Here is a 23,341-nt window from a genome sequence, read left to right on the forward strand (position 1 = left end):
AGCTGATAAGGGTCTAGGGTTGTCTCTGGTGATTAACTTGTCCTTCCTGGTAAAGAGGGGCTGGGGGCAATCGGGGACACAGATTTATGTCCTGCTTTTAGGCAAATCGGGGAGGGCAGAGAGCTTCCCTGTACCTACTTCTTCTCAATTGCCTTTAGCTCAAACTAATCAATATGCTCAAGTGGCATATTCTCCTACCCTTAAATGGATAAATCATTCATTTCTTCTTGCTCTCATCTGCTGGCTAGAGTAGCTGAAATAGAATCGTGAGAAGAAAATAGTACAAATAAAGATTACTATTTTATTTCTTTTTTTGGTTACTTAAACGTCTCCTTCCCCAGCAGTGATGTGTCTGAATCCTTTCATCCCTTGATCCACTGTAGGTCTAGGCAGAACCTAGAAGCTTTGTTTCTGAGACCACTTTTCTCCCTTCTCACCTCCCAACCTTAAACATCCATGTAAAACATAAATTATATTTGAACAAAGTTTCTTTTCATATAGGTGTTTCACCATCAATACTTTTTTTTTTTTTTTACCAACCCTTGTCCTGTTCCCTACTCTCTGTCAGCAGCAGGTGTCAAAATCTGTTTACTCCCCGACTTTCTGAAGATGTTCCAAGTAGCCATTTATCATGCATGTAGCTTTGTCGTTCAATGGGCTCATGAAGAGAAAGTCAGCCTAGACAAGATTATAAATCTGGGACTTTCCTCGTGGAGTAGTGGTTAAGAATCCACCTGTCAATGCAGGGCACATGGGTTTGATCCCTGGTCCAGGAAGATTCCACATGCTGTGGAGCAACTAAGCCCGTGTGCCACAATTACTGAGCCTGTGCTCTAAAGCCCACGAGCCACAACTACTGAGTTCGCGTGCCACAGCTACTGAAGCCTGTGCGCCTAGAACCCGCCTACCTCAATGAAGAGTAGCCCCCACTCGCCACAGCTAGAGAAAACCCGCACGCAGCAATGAAGACCCAACGCAGCCAAAAAAAAAAAAAAAAGATTATAAATCTGGGAAGTCTTGATTTTAAACTTTTTCTGACTCTACTTTCTTTTCTTTAAAGATTTACCTTTCAAAAGCCTTCCTATTTTCCTAAACTATTTTCCACATCAACACAAAATGGCATCGTAAAATCATCCATACTACAGCTTAAGCTTTATTCACATCACTGGGTGAGTGAGAACATGATTATGTATTGGGAGGAACGTGATCAAATGAGAAGAGAAATTCTACAGATGACATTTGTGTTGAGGCAATATTAATTATGGCAATTACGTGGCCTGCTGGAAGTTATGCCCAGTTACCATGCAGGACATTACTGACGGTGCATTGTGAAATGATTGCTAATTTCGCTGTGGATTTTATTTGATTAGAGTAGTGGACTGTAAATGCCTGTTCAGCCTTCAGGGTTTATTGCTGAAGAAGCAAACCCACAATTTAAAGAGGCCCAAGGAGGGGCATTTTCCCCAGTGGGAATGAAGTGGGGGGAGGGGAGGAGCATTCTGTAAAGGTCACAGATTTCCTGCGTTAAATCCTTGCTACTCAAAATGTGGTCCTTAGACCAGCAGCATCAGTATCAGCTGGGAACTCATCTGAAATGCAAAGTAGACCAACTGAACCAAAATCTGTATTTTGAACAAGATTCCCAGGTGAGTCAATTTGCAATAAAATTTGAGCAGTGCCCCTGTAAATCACTCCTTCCTGTGTCAAGGGGAGTTGACAGAGGAATGAAGAGTACAAGGAAAAACGGGGCTCTAGCTAGTATATTCACAGGTCAGAGGTGAGCCTGTGGCTTATTTAAAGTGAAGATTCCAGCCCCACTCCCAGAACTTCCCTCTCTATAGGTCTGGGGCAGGGTCAGTCTTCTACCTCTATAACAGGTACCCTGAAAATGGCTGGACACCTTCTAGTTGGAGATCCACTGTCTGTACCTACTGAGAAAAGGGCAAGGTTGAGAACAAGGCTGCAGTGGGAGCTGGGGTGTGTGTCAAAAAAACAGCACAAGAGTCTAGAGAAGGAAGAAAACTGCAGTTTCTCATGTTCTCTGGGAACTTCTGTATTTACACTTGAATTCTAATGATCAATTAAAAAAATCTTTCAGGTGAAGAATGTACTTTTTTTGTGACTAATCAGACTTTCAGTGGCCCTGAGCCTTAAATAAAAACCATATTTTCTAGAGCAGGGGTCCCCAACCCCCGGGGTCTAATGCCTGATGATCTGAGGTGGGGCTGATGTAGTAATAATAGAAATAAAGTTTATTTATTTATTTACAATAAATGTAAAGCACTTGAATCATCCCGAAGCCATCCCCCCGCCCCACCCCCACCCCATCCTGGGTCCGTGGAAAAACTGTCCTCCATGAAACCGGTCCCTGGTGCCAAAAAGGTTGGGGACGGCTCTTCTAGAGGAAATACCCACAATGTACACAATGATCTCACCCATCACTACAAAGTAAGAAATGAAATCCCCTCCACCAATGGGTGTCGGTCTTTCCCCATCATTTTCAAGACTGTTTATTCTTTTTTTTGGTTTGTAGTAACCCTTGCTTGGGGAGGAGCAAGACAATTTGTGGGAGATATGTCTTTGGAAAAACCCTGTGAGGCTGTCTTCGTTTTGAGCAGGACTTAGTAACAGGATATTTTTTCTAAAGCAAGACTATGGATCTCTATGTTTATATGTATATATTTTTATATAGCAGTAATAAAAGACTGTAATATTAAAATATCAAATTATACAAAGGTTCATTAGAGAATATATTCTCTAGATCCTTTTATATGATTCTACCTGAATTTGACTCCATTATTCAGGCATTTGCTGAAACTAGTGCAAATAAGAGTACTGTTGTTATATTTGAAGACAAAATGACTCTGAACAGCCTCTTCATTCCTCTCATTACGATGCATTTCTCTCCAGGAGCAATCAATGCCTTCCCAAGGGTCCCACCCGACGGAATTTCACGTATAAGGCATTCCATTACTGTTCCCACCCCACCCCAAATTTCAGGGCTAATTTTCTTTCATTTTTGAACCTGTGTGACCATGGTCACCAGTGCTTCTTAGGGTCCCATCCCAGAGGATATTTAGCATTTGAAGGCAACTGGATCCATATTTGCTGAACACAGCGTAAACCTGAAGTTGCTATAGAAAGAAAAACTTAGCTAATGTGGGTCTGATTCATAGTTTTTTATTTGATTAACTTCACGCCCTAGCTGGCCAGTAGCCAATCATCCTTCAGGGATTTCATGAGTTAAGAGAATATGCTCAACATAAAGGAATATGTCATAGATTTTTCTAAATGCACTTGGTCAGATACAATATGTTTAAATACAGTTCCACATACAGTGTAATTTATATGTTTGCATAATTTGTTAAACTGTGAACATTTTATGATACACTCCAATATATAGTAAAAATTATTCTTTAAGTAGTAGGCCTGAATTCTTCCAAAGTCTCATTAATTGTATGACCTTTGAGAAAATATGAACCACATGAGAGTAGAGAGTGTGTAACTTTGGGGTAAATGTAATAGAATGTAATGTAACAGAAAGAGCCACATTTGGTAACATAAGAATTCAGAAATACAAAAATTAGATTAGTATATATATAACAATTCATAAGGGAAGATGCTTGGCAACTTGTTTAAGAACTTAACTCCCTAGTTCAAACTACCACTGAAGACTTCCTCTAGCTGTTCATCATTCATTCTTTCATTCATTCATATACTAAATATTGAGGATCTGCTCATCACTAGGCACTGTCGAAGTATAACATGTGCGATGTACATCTACACGTTTCTGGATTTTTCCTAGCAATTAGAAAGTGGGCTCCTAGAAGTGCGGAAGAGACATTATTGCTATACAATGGCATTTTAAAATGAAATACAAGGACCACCAAGACGTCAAGGGCATTTTTAATTAGACAATTCCATCTACACATTTCAAATTCATTAAGGAACCTCTCCTCTGTATTTCACTGTGCTAAAGTCTCAATAATCACTAAGCCCCTGGCTTTTCAGTTTTAAACTGTGCTACTTCTCTGCATCATTTAAAGTTAATCAGGGGGCTTCCCTGGTGGCGCAGTCGTTGAGAATCCGCCTGCAAATGCAGGGGACATGGGTTCGAGCCCTAGTCCAGGAAGATCCCACATGACGCGGAGCAACTAAGCCCATGCACCACAACTACTGAGCCTGCGCTCTAGTGCCTGCGAGCCGCAACTACTGAAGCCCACAAGCCTAGAGCCCGTGCTCCGCAACAAGAGAAGCCACCGCAATGAGAAACCCGCGCACTGCAACGATGAGTAGCCCCCGCTCACCGCAACTAGAGAAAGCCCACGTGCAGCAACGAAGACCCAACGCAGCAAATAAATAAATAAATAAAATTAAATAAACAAATAAATAATGAATCAGGGGTTTCCTGGGCACTTAGTATATTTAGCTAGGAGCTGGGGAAATATACAAAGAGGAATGGAACCTGCCCTCAAGGAGTCTGTATTTTAGCTTGGACTGTAAGACATATGTATGTGAATAGCCAGTACTGAAAGAAGTTATTGTCAGGAAAACATCACAATTCACAATTCCTTACTCTTAAAATTTCATTAAAGAGGCAAAGTACTGAATATATAAAATGAAAATTTTAAAGATGATAAAAATAACACAGAGATGAATAAACCACAATTTACATCTCTATGTAGGTAACTGCACTTTACACACAGCCCTTTTGTCAGGAAAACCCAATTTTTTTCTCCCCAATGTTTTATTATAAAAAATTTCAAACATACAGAAAAGTTAAAAATTGTACAGTGAACACCCATATACCTATAACCTAGATTCTACAATTAGTATTTTGCTATATATGTGTTATCACGTACCATTTTGATTCAACTTGCTGCCCACGTTGGTAGACATCTTCTGTACTCTGGCGCCACCTGGAGACAGGCTGGCGCCACGCAGAGGACACAAAACAAGAGTATAACTGGAGAAACCACTACAGGTGAGTCTGTAACTGGAGCAACAACTCCAAATGCACTCTGTTTGAAACCTAGGAAATTCTTTTTTTTTTTTAATTTTTAAAATTTATTTATACAGCAGGTTGTTATTAGTCATCAGTTTTATACACATCAGTGTATACATGTCAATCCCAATCGCCCAATTCATCGACCCACACCCACACGCCCCTCCACTTTCCCCCCTTGGTGTCCATACGTCTGTTCTCTACATTTGTGCCTCTATTTCTGCCCTTCAAACCAGTTCATCTGTACCATTTTTCTAGGTTCCACATATATGCATTAATATACGATATTTGTTTTTCTCTTTCTGACTTACTTCACTCTGTATGACAGTCTCTAGATCCATCCACGTCTCAACAAATGACCCAACTTCATTCCTTTTTATGGCTAGTAATATTCCATTGTATATATGTAGCACATCTTCTTTATCCATTCATCAGTAGATGGGCATTTAGGTTGCTTCCATGACCTGGCTATTGTAAATAGTGCTGCAATGAACACTGGGGTGCATGTATCTTTTTGAATAATGGTTTTCTCTGGGTATATGTCCAGTAGTGGGATTGCTGGATCATATGGTAATTCTATATTTAGTTTTTTAAGGAACCTCCATACTGTTCTCCATAGTGGCTGTATCAGTTTACATTCCCACCAACAGTGCAACAGGGTTCCCTTTTCTCCACACCCTCTCCAGCATTTGTTGTTTGTAGATTTTCTGATGATGCCCATTCTAACAGGTGTGAGGTGATACCTCATTGTAGTTTTGATTTGCATTTCTCTAATAATTAGTGGTGTTCAGCAGGTTTTCATGTGCTTCTTGGCCATCTGTATGTCTTCTTTGGAGAAATGTCTATTTAGGTCTTCTGCCCATTTTTGGATTGGGTTGTATGTTTTTTTAATATTGAGCTGCATGAGCTGTTTATATATTTTGGAGATTAATCCTTTGTCCGTTGATTCGTTTGCAAATATTTTCTCCCATTCTGAGGGCTGTCTTTTTGTCTTGTTTATGGTTTCCTTTGCTGTGCAAAAGCTTTTAAGTTTCATTAGGTCCCATTTGTTTAATTTTGTTTTTATTTCCATTACTCTAGGAGGTGGCTCAAAAAAGATCTTGCTGTGATTTATGTCAAAGAGTGTTCTTCCTATGTTTTCCTCTAAGAGTTTTACAGTGTCCGGTCTTACATTTAGGTCTCTAATCCATTTTGAGTTTATTTTTTGTGTATGGTGTTAGGGAGTGTTCATATTTCATTCTTTTACATGTAGCTGTCCAGTTTTCCCAGCACCACTTATTGAAGAGACTGTCTTTTCTCCATTGTATATCCTTGCCTCCTTTGTCACAGATTAGTTGACCATAGGTGCGTGGGTTTATCTCTGGGCTTTCTATCCTGTTCCATTGATCTATGTTTCTGTTGTTGTGCCAGTACCATATTGTCTTGATTACTGTAGCTTTGTAGTATAGTCTGAAGTCAGGGAGTCTGAGTCCTCCAGCTCCATTTTTTTCCCCTCAAGATTGCTTTGGCTATTTGGGGTCTTTTGTGTCTCCATACAAATTTTAAGATTTTTTGATCTAGCTCCGTAAAAAATGCCATTGGTAATTTGATGGGGATTGCATTGACTCTGTAGATTGCTTTGGGTAGTATAGTCATTTTCACAATATTGATTCTTCCAATCCAAGAACATGGTACATCTCTCCATCTGTTGGTATCATCTTTAATTTCTTTCATCAGTGTCTTATAGTTTTCTGCATACATGTCTTTTGTCTCTCTAGGTAGGTTTATTCCTAGGTATTTTATTGTTTTTGTTGCAATGGTAAATGGAAGTGTTTCCTTAATTTCTCTTTCAGATTTTTCATCATTCGGGTATAGGAATGCAAGAGATTTCTGTGCATTAATTTTGTATCCTGCAAATTTACCAAATTCATTGATTAGCTCTAGTAGTTTTCTGGTGGCATCTTTAGGATTCTCTATGTATAGTATCATGTCATCTGTAAACAGTGACAGTTTTACTTCTTCTTTTCCAATTTGTATTCCTCTTATTCCTTTTTCTTCTCTGATTGCTGTGGCTAGGACTTCCAAAACTATGTTGAATAGTAGTGGTGAGAGTGGACATCATTGTCTTGTTCCTGATCTTAGAGGAAATGTTTTCAGTTTTTCACCATGGAGAATGATGTTTGCTGTGGGTTTGTCATATATGGCCTTTATTCTGTTGAGGTAGGTTCCCTCTATGCCCACTTTCTGGAGAGTTTTTATCATAAATGGGTATTGAATTTTGTCAAAAGGTTTTTCTGCATCTATTGAGATGATCATATGGTTTTTATTCTTCAATGTTAATATGGTTTATCACATTGATTGATTTGCGTATATTGAAGAATCCTTGCATTCCTGGGATAAATGCTACTTGATCATGGTGTATGATCCTTTTAATGTGTTGTTGGATTCTCTTTGCTAGTATTTTGTTGAGGATTTTTACACCTATATTCATGAGTAATATTGGTCTGTAATTTTCTTTTTTTGTAGTATCTTTGCCTGGTTTTGGTATCAGGGTGATGGTGGCCTCATAGAATGAGCTTGGGAGTGTTCCTCCCTCTGCAATTTTTTGGAAGAGTTTGAGAAGGATGGGTGTTAGCTCTTCTCTAAATGTTTGATAGAATTCACCTGTGAAGCCATCTCGTCCTGGACTTTTGTTTGTTGGAAGATTTTTAATCACAGTTTCAATTTCACTACTTGTGATTGCTCTGGTCATATTTTCTACTTCTTCCTGGTTCAGTCTTGGAAGGTTATACCTTTCTAAGAATTTGTCCATTTCTTCCAGGTTGTCCATTTTATTGGCATAGAGTTGCTTGTAGTAGTCTCTTAGGATGCTTCGCATTTCTGTGGTGTCTGTTGTAACTTCTCCATTTTCATTTCTAATTTTATTGATTTGAGTCCTCTCCTGTTTCTTGATGAGTCTGGCTAATGGTTTATCAATTTTGTTTATCTTCTCAAAGAAGCAGCTTTTAGTTTTACTGATCTTTGCTATTGTTTTCTTTGTTTCTATTTCATTTATTTCTGCTCTGATCTTTATAATTTCTTTCCTTCTGCTAACATTGGGTTTTGTTTTTCTTTCTCTAGTGCTTTTAGGTGTAGTGTTAGATTGTTTATTTGAGATTGTTCTTGTTTCTTCAGGTAGGCTTGTATAGCTATAAACTTCCCTCTTAGAACTGCTTTTGCTGCATCCCATAGGTTTTGGATCGTCATGTTTTCATTGCCATTTGTCTCTAGGTATTTTTTGATTTCCTCTTTGATTTCTTCAGTGATCTCTTGGTTATTTAGTAATGTGTTGTTTGGCCTCCATGTGTTTCTGTGTTTTACATTTTTTTCCCTGTAATTCATTTCGAATCTCATAACGCTGCGGCGAGAAAAGATGCTTGATATGATTTCAATTTTCTTAATTTACTGAGGCTTGATTTGTGACCCAAGATGTGATCTATCCTGGAGAATGTTCCATGCACACTTGAGAAGAAAGTGTAATCTGCTGTTTTTGGATGGAATGTCCTATAAATATCAATTGAATCTATCTGGTCTATTGTGTCATTTAAAGCTTCTGTTTCCTTATTTATTTTCATTTTGAATGATCTGTCCAATGGTGTAAGTGAGGTGTTAAAGTTCCCCACTACTGTTGTGTTACTGTCGATTTCCTCTTTTATAGCTGTTAGCAGTTGCCTTATGTATTGAGGTACTCCTATGGTGGGTGCATATATATTTATAATTGTTATATCTTCTTCTTGGATTGATCCCTTGATCATTATGTAGTCTCCTTCCTTGTCTCTTGTAACATTCTTTATTTTAAAGTCTATTTTATCTGATATGAGTATTGTTATTCCAGCTTTCTTTTGATTTCCATTTGCATGTAATATCCTTTTCCATCCTCTCACTTTCAGTCTGTATGTGTCCCTAGGTCTGAAGTGGGTCTCTTGTAGAGAGCATATATATGGTTTTTTTTGTTTTTTTTTTTGGCGGTATGCTGGCCTCTCACTGTTGTGGCCTCTCCCATTGTGGAGCACAGGCCCCGGACGCGGAGGCCCAGTGGCCATGGCCCACGGGCCCAGCCGCTCCGTGGCATGTGGGATCCTCCCGGACTGGGGCATGAACCCGTGTCCCCTGCATTGGCAGGCAGACTCTCAACCACTGCACCACCAGCGAAGCCCTGAGTCTTGTTTTTGTATCCATTCAGCAAGCCTGAGTCTTTTGGTTGGAGCATTTAATCCATTTTCGTTTACAGTAATTATCCATATGTGTGTTCCTATTACCATTTTCTTAATTGTTTTGGGTTTGCTTTTGTAGATCCTTTTCTTCTCTTGTGTTTCCCACTTAGAGAAGTTCCTTTAGCATTTGTTGTAGAGCTGGTTTGGTGGTGCTGAATTCTCTTAGCTTTTGCTTGTCTGTAAAACTTTGGATTTCTCCATTGAATCTGCATGAGATCCTTGCCGGGTTGAGTAATCTTGGTTGTAGGTTCTTCCTGTTCATCACTTTAAGTATATCACGCCACTCCCTTCTGGCTTGCAGAGTTTCTGCTGAGAAATAAGCTATTAACATTATGGGAGTTCCCTTCTATGTTGTCATTTTTCCCTTGCTGCTTTCAATAATTTTTCTTTGTCTTTAATTAGTGCCAATTTGATTACTGTGTGTCTTGGCATGCTTCTCCTTGGGTTTATCATGTATGGGACTCACTGCACTTCCTGGACTTGGGTGGCTATTTCCTTTCCCATATTAGAGAAGTTTTCGACTATAATCTCTGCAAATATTTTCTCTGGTCCTTTCTCTCTCTCTTCTCCTTCTGGGACCCCTATAATGCAAATGTTGTTGCGTTTAATGTTGTCCCAGAAGTCTCTTAGGCTCTCTTCATTTCTTTTCATTTTTTTTTTTCTTTATTCTGTTCCGCAGCAGTGAATTCCACCATTCTGTCTTCCAGGTCACTTATCTGTTCTTCTGCCTCAGTTATTCTGCTATTGATTCCTTCTAGTGTATTTTTCATTTCAGTTATTGTACTTTTCATCTCTGTTTGTTTGTTCTTTAATTCTTCTAGGTGTTTGTTAAACATTTCTTGCATCTTCTCGATCTTTGCCTCCATTCTTTTTCCGAGGTCCTGGATCATCTTCACTATCATTATTCTGAATTCTTTTTCTGGAAGGTTGCCTATCTCCACTTCATTTAATTGTTTTTCTTGGGTTTTATCTTGTTCCTTCATCTGGTACATAGCCCTCTGTCTTTTCATCTTGTCTATCTTTCTGTGAATGTGGTTTTTGTTCCACAGGCTGCAGGACTGTAGTTCTTCTTGCTTCTGCTGTCTGCCCTCTGGTGGATGAGGCTATCTATGAGGCTTGTGCAAGTTTCCTGATGGGAGGGACTGCTGGTGGGTAGAGCTGACTGTTGCTCTGGTAGGCAGAGCTCAGTAAAACTTTAATCCGATTGACTGCTGATGGGTGGGGCTGGGTTCCCTCCCTGTTGGTTGTTTGGCCAGGCTCTTTGGTGGGGCTAATGGCAGACTCTGGGAGGGCTCACGCCAAGGAGTACTTCCCAGAACTTCTGCTGCCAGTGTCCTTGTCCTCACAGTGAGACAGAGCCACCCCCCACCCCTGCAGGAGACCCTCCAACACTAGCAGGTAGGTCTGGTTCAGTCTCCTATGGGGTCACTCCTCCTTCCCCTGGGTCCTGATGCACACACTACTTTGTGTGTGCCCTCCAAGAGTGGAGTCTCTGTTTCCCCCAGTCCTGTCAAAGTCCTGCAGTCAATTCCCACTAGCTTTCAAAGTCTGATTCTCTAGGAATTCCTCCTCCCATTGCCGGACCCCCAGGTTCAGAAGCCTTACATGGGGCTCAGAACCTTCACTCCAGTGGGTGGGCTTCTGTGGTATAAGTGTTCTCCAGTTTGTGAGTCACCCACCGAGCAGTTATGGGATTTGATTTTACTGTGATTGCGCCCCTCCTACCGTCTCATTGTGGTTCTCCTTTGTCTTTGGATGTGGGGTATCTTTTCTGGTGAGTTCCAGTGTCTTCCTGTTGATGATTGTCCAGCAGCTAGTTGTGATTCTGGTGTTCTCACAAGAAGGAGTGAGAGCACATCCTTCTACTCTGTCATTGTGGTTCAGGGACAGTCTCTTGGAAATTCTTGACCCTCCTTTCTTGACAGAAAGTGGGACTCACCACTATCTATGACATAACAATGTCATCATCTTCTACTTTATTATGCATTAGAGATATTAAATATGATTTTCCAATATGATAGAAAAATCAGTATTTTGGTTTACTAAATATACCAATTAATAAAAATTTATCATGTTAAACGCATGGTATACCAATTTTCAAAGAATCAGGACATATCAAATATAATTGATGGTATATTAAGTGTAATGGAATCTTTTCTTGATGACTAGAAGTCACCTTTGCATCGTTACTGCCTCGGTAATCACTGTGAACATTAAAATACAAGTCTAGAAGATGTACTGAAGGCTCAGTTGGTAGTGGTAATTTGAGATTTTGTGATTGAGCTATTATAGAAAAGACTGTCAATCAGGATATTTATAAGAATTATTATTATATTAACTATAATTTTCACTAGAAGTCTAAACTGGAGAAATATTTAAAATGAGAAAGATAAATGAGAAAGATATTTCTCACTCCTCCCTAATGTAATTATGTATATGTTAGTTTGAAGATGTATCTAAATTCAATGATAAATGCCCAGCCCTGGGAAGGTGGAGGGCAACAATTTTTTTTTTTCTTTAAAAAGAAGGACATTCCGTACAACTGAGCAATGGCACATCTTAGTATTTACCCAAATGATCTGAAAGTTCATGTCCACAAAAAAACCTGCACCTGGTGTCTATAGCCGCTTTGTTCATGATTGCCAAAATTTGGAAGCAACCAAGATGTCCTGCAATTGGTGAATGAATAAATAAACTGTGGTATATCAAGCAATGGACCATTCTTCAGTGCTAAAAAGAAATGAGCTATCAAGCCATGAAAAGATATGGAGGAATCTTAATTGTATATTACTAAGTGAAAGAAGCCAATCTGAAAGGGCTACATGCTGTATGATTCCAACTGTATGACATCCTGTAAATAACAAAACTAAGGGAACAGTAAAAAAAAAAAAATTTAAAAAATAGTCCCCCAAAGTGTGGGGAAGGGAGGGATGAGCAGAGGGATGAACAGGCAGAGCACAGGGGACTTTTAGGGCAGTAAAGTTACTCTATTTGATACCATAATGATGGATACATGTCATTACACACTTGTCAAAACCCATAGAATGTACAACATCAAGTCCCGACAAAACCTATCCTCAAAGTCATGTTCACGTTGCAATTATGACCAGCTTATTTGTGAAACAAAAATTGGGGTCCTTTATCTGACAAATATGGGCACAATGGGAGAACATATTTGAAATCTGTGCTACTTATATGAATCCTTGACCTGAACTAAAATGTAAGCTGGATTTTTCCAGGAGAGACTACCTTCACTGAAAACAATGCACACTCAGAATTTCTGGCATCAGCACCTGCTACCTACGTAAAGCTGGATCTCCCTAGATTGGCAACTGACCCATTGCAGTCATTTCAGGATCCTTTGTCATTCTCGGTTACCAGCTCCGTTTTGAAAGCTATTTAAAATTCTGTGTGCAAAGTCATTCTCAAGGAATGTCTATTTTCCTCCAGTCTTTTCACTGACTTGTTTCTTCTCTTGTTTTGGATATTCAATGCTTGGAAATCAATTTGCAACTAAGAAGACACTTGGGCACAGGAATTAAATTGTGTAAGTGTTTGAACACTTGTTCATTTATTCATTCATATAGTAAAGATTTCCTGAGCACCGTCATGGACCCTGCAGAGTTCCAGGTACTGGGGACTAAACAATGAATAAAGCAGCTCAAGTCCCTCCCCATCTAGGTCCGACATTCTAGTGGAGAAGAGTGACCATAAGCAAATAATCAAGTATATAGTATGTCTGATGGTGACAAGCGCTGTGCAGAAAAATAAAGCAGGAGGAAGCGAATCAGAGGTGTCAGGGCCTGAGCACAGATCTTAAGAGGTGAGGGAGCCTCTACGTTTGTTTTGAGGAAGGAGACTCTGGAGGAGTGAGCAGCCGGAACGAAAACAGAGGCAGGAACGTGCCTGGTGTGTATGGGGAACAGCACGGGCTGCAGCAGAGTGAACAAGAGGAGATGAGGTCGGAGAGTAAAGTGGGGACAGGTCATGCAGGGGCTATAGGCCACCCAAAGCCTTTGGCTTTTACTCAGAGTAATAGGGGAGCCACTGCAAGTCTTTGAACACAGATGTGACACGTTGGGACTTAATGTTTTTAAAGGATCATTAAAGGATCATCTTCTTATGCGGAGAAGAGATGGGGGAGGACAAGAAACAGGATCTGCTAGGACCAGGTGAAGTTGTCTTTGATTCATGACTCAAAACACTGTATTCTAAACTCAAACCTCAGTGGCGTCTTGCTTCTCAAGATAACTGTCCTGTTCTGTAAACAGGTGGTCCGCTGGTTGGTTGGTGCCTACCCTCCTCTCCTCACCTCACAGGCATCCCCTACTGACCGCAATCAGAACTGAAGGGCTCTGGCATGCTGATTTCAGAGCCCAGGTTCCCTGCACCAAGCCACCTGTCTTCCAGTGTCATAGGCTGGGATCCTTATTTTAGAGGCATGAACAAATAACCATATTCACAGGGCTTCCCTGGTGAATTCCCTTTTTGAGTCTGGTTGGGCTGTACTGGTAGGTTCCCCAATCACAGAAGGGTGTCATGGAGAGAGGAGTCACAGAGTGAACAGTCTCAGAGAAGTGAGCTGAGGGGCCATGTAGATTGTGACATGCCTGGTCCTGGCTGAGGAGGTGAGAGAGCCCTGGAGAGAGACCTGGGAGAGATAATGTGAGGAGTGCCAAGTGCACACTTCATCAGGAGCCTCACTGCCTTGCTTTGTGTGTGCTGGGGGGTATGTGGGTGTGTGAAATGAGCTCAAAGTCCTGTCTAGAATTTCCTGCAGTCTGGAGGAAGCTGTGTGGTGTGTGACGGACAGCCCCTCTGTTGCTCCCATTGCTAAGTGGCAAGGTCAGTGATGGTCACTGTCTGAAATGCTAAATGATGTTTCTTAGCAACACTGTGCCTTTATAGAGCTCTGCAGAGGAGCTTCACAATGCTTAGCGAGAGAAACTGAGGGCTCCGTTGTGAACGTGTCACCTTTTAAACAGCTGTCTCTGAGCTCTGTCCATAGCACGAGGCCCTCCAGGATAAAAATGTTCAATAAATCTTAGTCAAGTGTCTTGCAATTATATTCTAACAGATTGAATTTGTCATATGTGTTTATGTGACTATTCAAGGAAACAAACTGACTGATGAACTTCTCATCACTTTTTCTCTATAGGTAAACTAATACATGGCTTACAGAATTGAATTATTCCAGACAGGTATTTAAATATAGAGTCCCAAGTAACTTAAATGTTTGAGACATGACAAGAGTATAATGTTCACAGTAAAACCAAAAACTCAGGGATATTCAGGTTCTTACCCTGACTCCTTTATTATCTAACTGTACATTCTTAGACAATTATGTTTGAGATAACATAATATTTATTGGGTGTTTACCATGAGCCAGGCACTGTTCTAAGTTTTTCACATTTATTAACCCATTTAATCCTCACAACAGCCCTATGAGTTGGATGCCATTATTATTCCCACTCTACAGATGAGGAAAGCAAAGGACAGAAAGATGAAGCGACTTGTTCAGAGATACATGTGTGTCGTGCATCCCTGAGACCCCCCCCCAGGTTGAGTGATTTGCTAGGACGACTTACAGGACCCAGCATGCAGTCGTCCTCATGGTTGTGATTTATTACAGCGAAAAGATACCAAGCAAAATGAGCAAAGGGAAAAGGCACATGGGACAAAGTTGAGGGGAAACCAGGCACAAGCTTCCAAGAGTCCTCTCCCGGTACAGTCACCCAGGATGCACTTAATTTCCCCAGAAATGAGTGGCGACAACACATGTGCAAAGTGACTCCCAGGGAAGCTTATTAGTGACTCAATGCCTGGGGTTTTTATTGGAGGCTGGCCACGCAGGCAACCTCTGCCCAGCATGTATCAAAATTCCAGACTCCCAGAAGGCAAGCAGGTTTTCAGCATGAATCGTATTGTTTGCCCAGTTCAGACACAGGGAGTTACTCTTATCAATTTGGGAAGTGGAGTGAATGCTCTTGAAAACCAAGTTCCCGGATGCCAACCAAAGACCAACCTTGCAAGGAGGCCTTTTTAAGACCAGCAGTCACACTTGATATGTCAATACTTTTCTGCACATGCATCCGCTAAGTAGAAGAGCTATGCTTCCATCACAAGTAGATTCTGGAGGCCAAATGCTGAACCACTGTGATCTACGGGTTATCACAGATGGCCAGCAGATAGATTCAGGATCCTAGAATTCAGGGGAGAGGTCCGGTTAGAGACGTCGTTATGGGAGTTGCTGGCCTGTAGGGACATTGAAAACTAAGTTCACTTAGGAGGGGAATGTAGGTTGAGCATCAAAAAGGTCAGAGGACTGTACCCTGGGGCCCTCCAACATCCAGAGATCAGGTGAGGGTGACGTTCAGTGGATGTTTACAGGAGGCCAATGGATTCAGAGGAAAACCACGAGGAAGTCACGCCCTACAAGCCAAATGAAGTTAGTGTTTCAGGAAGGCAGAGAGGAACAATAGATACTGCTGATGGACCAGACAAAAAGAGTGTGGAGTGACCATTGAGCATGACCACATGCAGGTTGCTGACTTTGACCAGAACCGTTGCAGCGGAATGTCAGGCAGAAGCCCAGTTGGAGTGGGTTCCAGAGAGCATGGGAAGAGAGGAAGTGGAGATCACAAAGGATTAAAAACTCTTTAAGGCATTTTGCTATAAAAGAAAGAGGACAGGGCTTCCCTGGTGGTGCAGTGGTTGAGAGTCCACCTGCCGATGCAGGGGACACGGGTTCGTGCCCTGGTCCAGGAAGATCCCACATGCCGCGGAGCGGCTGGGCCCGTGAGCCTGCGCGTCCAGAGCCTGTGCTCTGCAACGGGAGAGGCCACAACAGTGAGAGGCCTGCGTACAGAAAAAAAAAAAAGAAAAAGAAAGAGGACAAATAGGAAAATAGCTATAGAGGAAAGTGGATTTCAAAAGATGTGGTGTGTAACATGGGAGCTATTACAGCATGATGAGACTGGTCCAGTAGAGGAGGGCAATGAATGATGCCTGAGATCAAGGGGATAATGGTGTCTTTGAGTAGATGAAAAGGGATGGGACACAGTGTACAAATCGTTCTTAGATTAGATCATGGGCTGTTTAGCCAGAGTTACAGGAGGGAAGGCAAATTATCTTTACAGAGGCAGGTGGCGCGGGTGGGTGAACATGGAGGTGGCAGGGGATAGAATTTTTCTTCTGGTTGCTTCAACTTTCATCACGAAGTGGGAAGAAAATGTTTAGCTGAGAGTCAGGAAGCGGGGGGATGTGATGGGCAGTTGGAGAGGAGGAGGTGCATGACGGTCATCTACAAGGTCACAGGAATGAGCTGCCTGGGGAAGTATGGCAGGACTGCTGGGGCTACTATGGGCCTAGGAGAATCTTAGACATTTGCTGCCATCAGTTTAAAATAAGAGCAGCTGCCATGGTGGGGTGGGTTTTCCAACCATGCGCAGTGGTAGGGTTTCAGGCATAGGGTGATAGAGGGTTGGACTTAACCAGGATGGGGGTTGGCCAGGCAAGTGTAAGAAAGAGCAGAAGCGGTGTGGGCATGGAGGGTGGATGCAGCGGAGTTTATCTACAGACAGAGGCAGAGGGCTGTGGGACCCAGTCCTCACTCTTTCCTGCAGGTTGGGACTGGAGGGCCTCAAAAGTCATTTCCTTTAAAGGTACAGCGTATGGTGCAATAAACACACAGAGTGCAAGACTCATCTCTGAAATAAAGTCTAGTGCCTTTGCTGACTGTGACTCACCTTTGAACTAGTTGCCCAGGTTGGTAATCACTAATCCACCGAGAACCAGCGACAGGTGGCTATAACTTTCTCAGATGTCACTGTCCCTGGGGTCTTGAAACAAGCATGCTCTCTATGAGCCCGGCCCTCACCCTTTACAGTCAGTACACACCATTCACAGAGCCAGCCCGGAAGCACCAGTCCCCCCCTTTATGGGAAACAGGTTTCAACTGGCTGATTAGTTGTTCCCACCCAGGTGTGAGGCCCGGTTCCTCCCTCTCCAGCCCTGAACCTGTCAGAGGACTTTGTCCGGTTCTCTACTTCTTAGTCAGCTTACGGCCTCTTGTCAAGCACACACCTCTGGGGTCTTTTGATTTGTTCTTCCTTTACTGCAGGCTGCGGTGACTCAGCCTGCTTTCCGGGACCCTTCTTGTCCCCTGAGGGCCGGGCCCGCTACCCCCTCCCCTGCCCCCTCCCTCCCTACTCATCTCTGAAGATAAGTCCCCAGGCCCTTTGGATTTTAAAAGATTTATTGCATATCACCAATATATAAGACAACAAATAGATCACAGATAACTAAAATTGGCATAATACAGAGTTTCTAGAATCCCAACACAGTTGGTATAACTATGGTTCAATGTATGGTGTGGGCTCTGGTCTGGGAGAGTGACTTAGAAAACCATCAAGTCTTCCCTCCTGTGTCTCTCCTTTACTCTCACATGACTACCATGCTCACAGCACTTCTGACACTTTTCTTCACCAAATGTTTGTGGGGTTTTCCCACACTGAGTGATTTTCTGTGACACCGGGTGGGTGTCCTACAACGTAACTCAATTCTGACACTATCTACCTGGAGTCAGCATCAGACCCCACGGGGTAAGGGCGCAGTCCCGAGAGCCTGCCCCTCTCCTACATCAGACGCCAAATGCAAGTAGAAGGAAGGTCCCCAGGTTACCTACAACCCCTGTCAGATGTGGCTACATACATGATCTTCTCCCCCTTGGATTCGATTGTTTGCTAGAGCAGCTCAGAGCACTCAGAGAAACACTTATGTTTACTAGTTTATTAAAGGATACAGATGAACAGCCTGATAAAGAGATACCCAGGGTGAGTTCTGGAAGGCTCCTGGATACAGGAGCTTCGTCCCTGTGGAGTTAGGACGCATCACCAGCCTGGTACAGGGATGTGTTCGCCCACCTGGAAGTTCTCTGAACCTCCTACTATTGGGACTTTATGGAGGCTTCATCACGTAGGCATGATGGATCCTGAAGTCCATTTCCAGCCCCTCTCCACTCTCTAGAGTGGTGGGGGTTGGGGGAATGAGGCTGAAAGTTCCGAGCATCTAATAATGATTTGGTCTTTCTGGTGACCAGCCCCATCCAGGAGCCCAACCAGAGTTGCCCCATTAGAACAAAAGCTGCTCCTGATTCTCTATCACTGAGGAATCTACGGGGGTTTCAGGAGCTCTGTGTCAGGAACCAGGACAAAGCCCAAATATCTATTTCTTCTTATATAATAAAATCACAATATCACAGCTGGGGGGCGGAAACTTCTGCCTTTAGCTAGTTCCCAAGGCTGAATTCCCCATCAACAATAGGAATGTCTTCTGCCTCCCCAGTATCTCCTAAGAGCCCCTCCTTCCAACTCTGAGGGCTGACGCACCCCCTCCCTGGAGATCGAGATTGGCACTGCTGAGGACCTCAGTCATCAGAGCTCATTTCCCCACAGGCCCCCTTGCTTAACTTCTCTGAACCTAGACTTCCTCATTTTGAATTAGGGAGAGTAACAGATGATTTATAGAGTGGGCATAAAAGCTGGGAACATAAAGGTTAGTTTTCTTTCCCTTTTCCTTTCTTCAGAGAACACCAAGATCACTCTGAATGGCCTTCCCCAAACCACAAAGTCATAGAGTTGGACATTTAAAGCTTCTGAACAAAGAGAACCACAGAACTCAGGGTAAACTCCCAAAGCACAGGGAGAAAGCAGATGCTTTCACTAAGCGAAGCATCAGTGACCAGACTCACACTCATCCCCCAAACCCTTATCACATCCGATGTTTATGCCAAAGGGAGCATCCGTCTCTCCATCTCTCTTCCCAGAGAATCCTTGGAATTGTTTGTCAGATTAATGGGATTCTGATTCCAGGGCTTCCTTAGGACAAGCCAGAGGGTCACCCTGGCTGGCCGGGCCTGTTTCTTATCTGGAAACCATGGCAGGGGCCCTATAGTCTTCCTCACTCTAAAATGCGATCTTATCTGTTGCTGAGAAGCATGTTCAGAGGCAGGTTAAATCAATATTTCTGAGCGTTCACTATGTAGCAAGGAAAATGCACCAGAGCCCCTACCCTCTTGTAACAGGAAAAACAGAGATGAAAAAATGAATTATCAGCAAGAGGTTTGTTACAAAAGGAGAAGTACAGGTGCATGTAGACAGGGAAACCCACCTAGTGAGAGAACGCACAGTGCTTGAATCAGAAGGTAAATACAGATGGAACACAGGGGACTGGGGAAGTGGACAGGGAATCAGATCTGCATTGGGGATTTCAGACTTTAATCTGAGGACAAGGGGGACGAATGAAGGACATTAAGGATAATTATATGATCAGATAAGAATTTTAAAGAGATACAGTATGGCTGTAGTATGGAGACCATGTGCGTGCATGCGTGTGTGTGTGTGTGTGTGTGTGTGTGTGTGTGTGTGTGTGTGATGGGTGTGGGAAGGCTGGGGAAAGAGATGAGTGAATTTCATTTTGGATCTGCTCAGTTTGAGGTCCTAGCATCACCTGAGGGACCCAGACTCTTTAGAGCTTTCATCAAATATCAACTTTGTATTTTGTGTAGCAACTTTGTCTATTGCTACAACAAGGCAACAGACATTTGTACTGTTTCATTGAATAAATTCTATTTTGACCTTTAAAAATCTCTCCCTAACTTTTTTGTGTTATTTTCTGCCTGTCCCAAAGTATTTGACTTTTGGTTACTTATCTAGGTTAACATCAATGTTATGACTTCAGGCAATTCCCCTATGTCAACATTGTAGATCTTGAATCTACATGGATGACTTGAGACAAAAGAATTCTGAATGCTCAAAAACTGAGAAGTTCCTTCTAAAGTGCTAACAGGTGCTACAGGCCTATGTAAAGGGTTTCTTCTTCTATACTCAAGGGTTTTCAAGACTCAATTTGGTAACAATGTTTGCCTCCTCTCCTGGGAGAAATCACAGGTTCTGGGAGGAGGGAGGATCGTAGGGCTTGAGGGGGCCTTAGCTTTGGGCCCTGGATCTTAAATCATAAGGTGAGATGACATTGATTCTTAGTTAACTAGGGTTGTGCATTTTCAGGTATTTCAATAATTCAGAACTCTGCATTTGACTGGCTGAATATCTCAATTCACCACAAGATGGCAGCACGAAGTTAATTTTTAAAAGTAGGTGACTTTCTAGAGCTCGCGTAGAAAGAGGACTTCGAAAGGAAACCATAACTGAGAACTTTTCTTCTTGTTCCTATAGTTGGAAAGAAAGGAAGAAAGAAATATGGAAGGAAGTAACAGAGGTAAAAAGAAAAGAAAGTGGGGTGCAGGAGGGAGAGGTGGCAATGAAAAAGCAAAGTAAAAGAACGGAGAAAAAACATTTCACAAACATTCAGCTAGATTACATTTAACGAAAGAAAAGAACCAAGCCACCGATGTAGGAAATTTCCGAGAGAGGAAACCAGTGTTATAACCACATTTACTCACAGCCTCGATGTGTGAGTATAAGATAGACATTTGACCTTCTTATAAAAGCAGTTGTGTCTCTGGGAAACTATGAGAATGAATTTACATTTACAAAGTGTTCTGGTCCAGTTAAGTCAGTCTTACGTTAGCATAAAGATCAGCTTGGATTCAAGACTTATTTTATCTAGTACCCTTCATAGAGGTCTTACACGTTGGTTTCCATGTTTAATTGTGTGGGGAAATAGGATACATTATTCAAGAAGAGGATAATTAGACACACACTGGCAGCAATGCCTTGATATGTTGGAAATAGAAAGGGTGCCACCAGTTCAGTGGTCCTGGAAGCCCCTGAGCTGAGCAGAATTCTTTCAGCATTGGCTCTTTGATTCTCTATGGACCACCCACCACTTACTTGACCTACTGTCGTTAATCTCTTCTGGCTACTTGCTCTGTCCCCCGTCTCATGAATTTGGAATAGCAGAAAGTTCAAGAAAGGGAGAGATTTTAATGCTGATTGCTTCATCTTGAGATTGAGTTTTTTTAACCTTGGCACTAATGACATTTGGGGCCAGACAATTCCTTTTCTCGTGGGGGGTGGTGAAGGGCTGTCCTTCCCATGGTAGGAAATTTAGCAGCATCTTTGGCACATACCACCAAATGCCTGGAACACCTCCACCCCAAGCTGTGACATCCAAATTGTCTCCAGACGTTGCCAAGGGTCTCCTAGGGAACAAACTTATCTCCACCTCCCCATTTGAGTACCACTGCTTTAGATAAACTCTAACTAACTGAAGAAAATCCTGAAAGTTTTGTTTATCTTGCTGTCCTGTTCATGGGCAAAACTCATATTGAGTCCACAGAGAAACGTGTGTTTTTCAAATGTGTTTTCTAAGGATGAAATTGGACATAAATGCCTTTGTTAGAGTCAGAGTAATGTTCTCTATATGAAACAAATCAACAAATATTTATTATGAATGTTTTGTTGAGCAAAGACTTATGCCAGGCACCGTAGGGCATACAAAACAGTAAAAGAATTTTTATAGAAGTGAAAACAATTACTGCTGGTCGAATCCTTATTATGTGCCAGACACTTTTTCTGTCCATTGTGAATATGCGTCTTCTATTCATCTCCTTTCAACTTTGCAAGCTCTCTATGAAGAAATATTATTTGCATTTTATAGGTGAAGAAACTGAGGTTGAGAAAAGTTCAGTCACTAGCTCAATGCCACATTCATGGTAGGTGACAAGGGCCAGTCTTCCTAACACCAAGGACTGTGTATGCTCTAGTCCCAAACACTAACCCTTGAGGAGATTACAGTCTGGTTAGGGGAACAATGCATGTACACGGGAAAGGTGTCTAATGTCATAACGTCTAATGTCATATCTATTCCAAAAAAATTACAGGACACATTGCTATAGACTAGAGTGATCTGAGAAATAGAGTGTGATGGGTCTTGATCTGTGTGTCCTTAAAGAATAGAAGATTAGAGACGTAGATTAGAAAGATGGGCAAGTGTAGGTTCCATTCTATAAAAGGGCAATCTTCTGAGAAGCGGTAAAACTGTGTAAGGGTGTTGAGAGCATAGGGTACAAAGGCTAAATGGAATGGAAGAGCTGTGCTGAGAAGGAGAGGTAATACAGGTTGGAAAGGGTGGCTGGCAACAAATGACACAGGGCCTTGAATATAATCCAGAAATAATAAACTGGCAGGCCAACATAATAACTTTGGTTCAGAGTTCTGAAAATTGAGAAATTTGGGAAAAGCTGAATTTCTAACATTCTTGAATGTGGTGACTTTGAGTCTACATTCCTGTATCTCAACCCTTTGCTGAAGCCAAGGAGGGGTCGCTGTCTTTAATGGGCTCTGGGCTCTCCAGTTCAGCAAAACCCACACCACACCCTAATCTATTACCTCCTCTTGCTTCACCTAATTATCTGCTTAGCCCCTCTCAGCAGTGGAATTTGCACCTAAATTTAGAAAAGGGTGTTCTCAAAATTTAATCTGATAAAACCAATGAAAATTGACTTTTTCTTCTAACAATCCACTAGAAATGGGAGACAAGAGCTAATCCTCCATTCGACATCTTTCCATATATCCAAGGACTATTATTAAAGTGTCCTTTCCTTCCTGTCTTCCCCACTGTGATCACCCCTAGTTGTGTAGCTTTCTCCAGGAGCCGTGCACGATAAACCTTCCACCGTTGTTGCTGTTCAGTGCTGGAGTTGATGTGGACTTTCACATCTTTGTAAACTGTGAGCACCAACCTGTGTACCCCAGCACTGCTGCCACCTCTTCTACTTGTGCCTAGTCTGTGACACCTCAACCCAGCAACTGATATTTCCACTATGTTCTAGGCACTGTGTTAATGAATGTCGACTATCACTAACAGAAAAAGAGCAGGAGGATTTATATTCTAGTGGCAGAGATAGACAGTAAGCAATGAACAGAAAACATAAGTAAATTATATGTGTTTGAAAACGATATCTGCTAAGGAAAAAAAACAATAGAGTGGAGTTAGGGGGCTGGCAATGGGGATTGCAATTTTCAGTAGAGTGTTCAGCGTAGGCCTCTTTGAGAAGGTGGCATTTAAACAAAGACTTGAAAGAGGTTGCTGTGGGAAATGACCTTAATGCCGTAGGAACATCCAAGTACCAGTCAAGCTC

General features: G+C 42.0%; 1 long non-coding RNA gene across 3 annotated transcripts in view; it reads left to right on the forward strand.

Moving 5' to 3' along the window:
• The first annotated feature begins 10,463 nt into the window (after window positions 1–10,463).
• LOC132437252 (uncharacterized) overlaps window positions 10,464–23,341 on the forward strand; it is a 64,066-nt gene continuing 51,188 nt past the window's right edge. For all 3 annotated transcript variants that reach the window (XR_009521988.1, XR_009521987.1, XR_009521989.1), the window contains exon 1: window positions 10,464–10,635. This is a non-coding gene — a long non-coding RNA (uncharacterized lncRNA). The remainder of the gene's footprint in view (window positions 10,636–23,341) is intronic.

This window comes from Delphinus delphis, chromosome 14, assembly GCF_949987515.2.
Source record: "Delphinus delphis chromosome 14, mDelDel1.2, whole genome shotgun sequence".
NCBI lineage: Eukaryota > Metazoa > Chordata > Mammalia > Artiodactyla > Delphinidae > Delphinus > Delphinus delphis.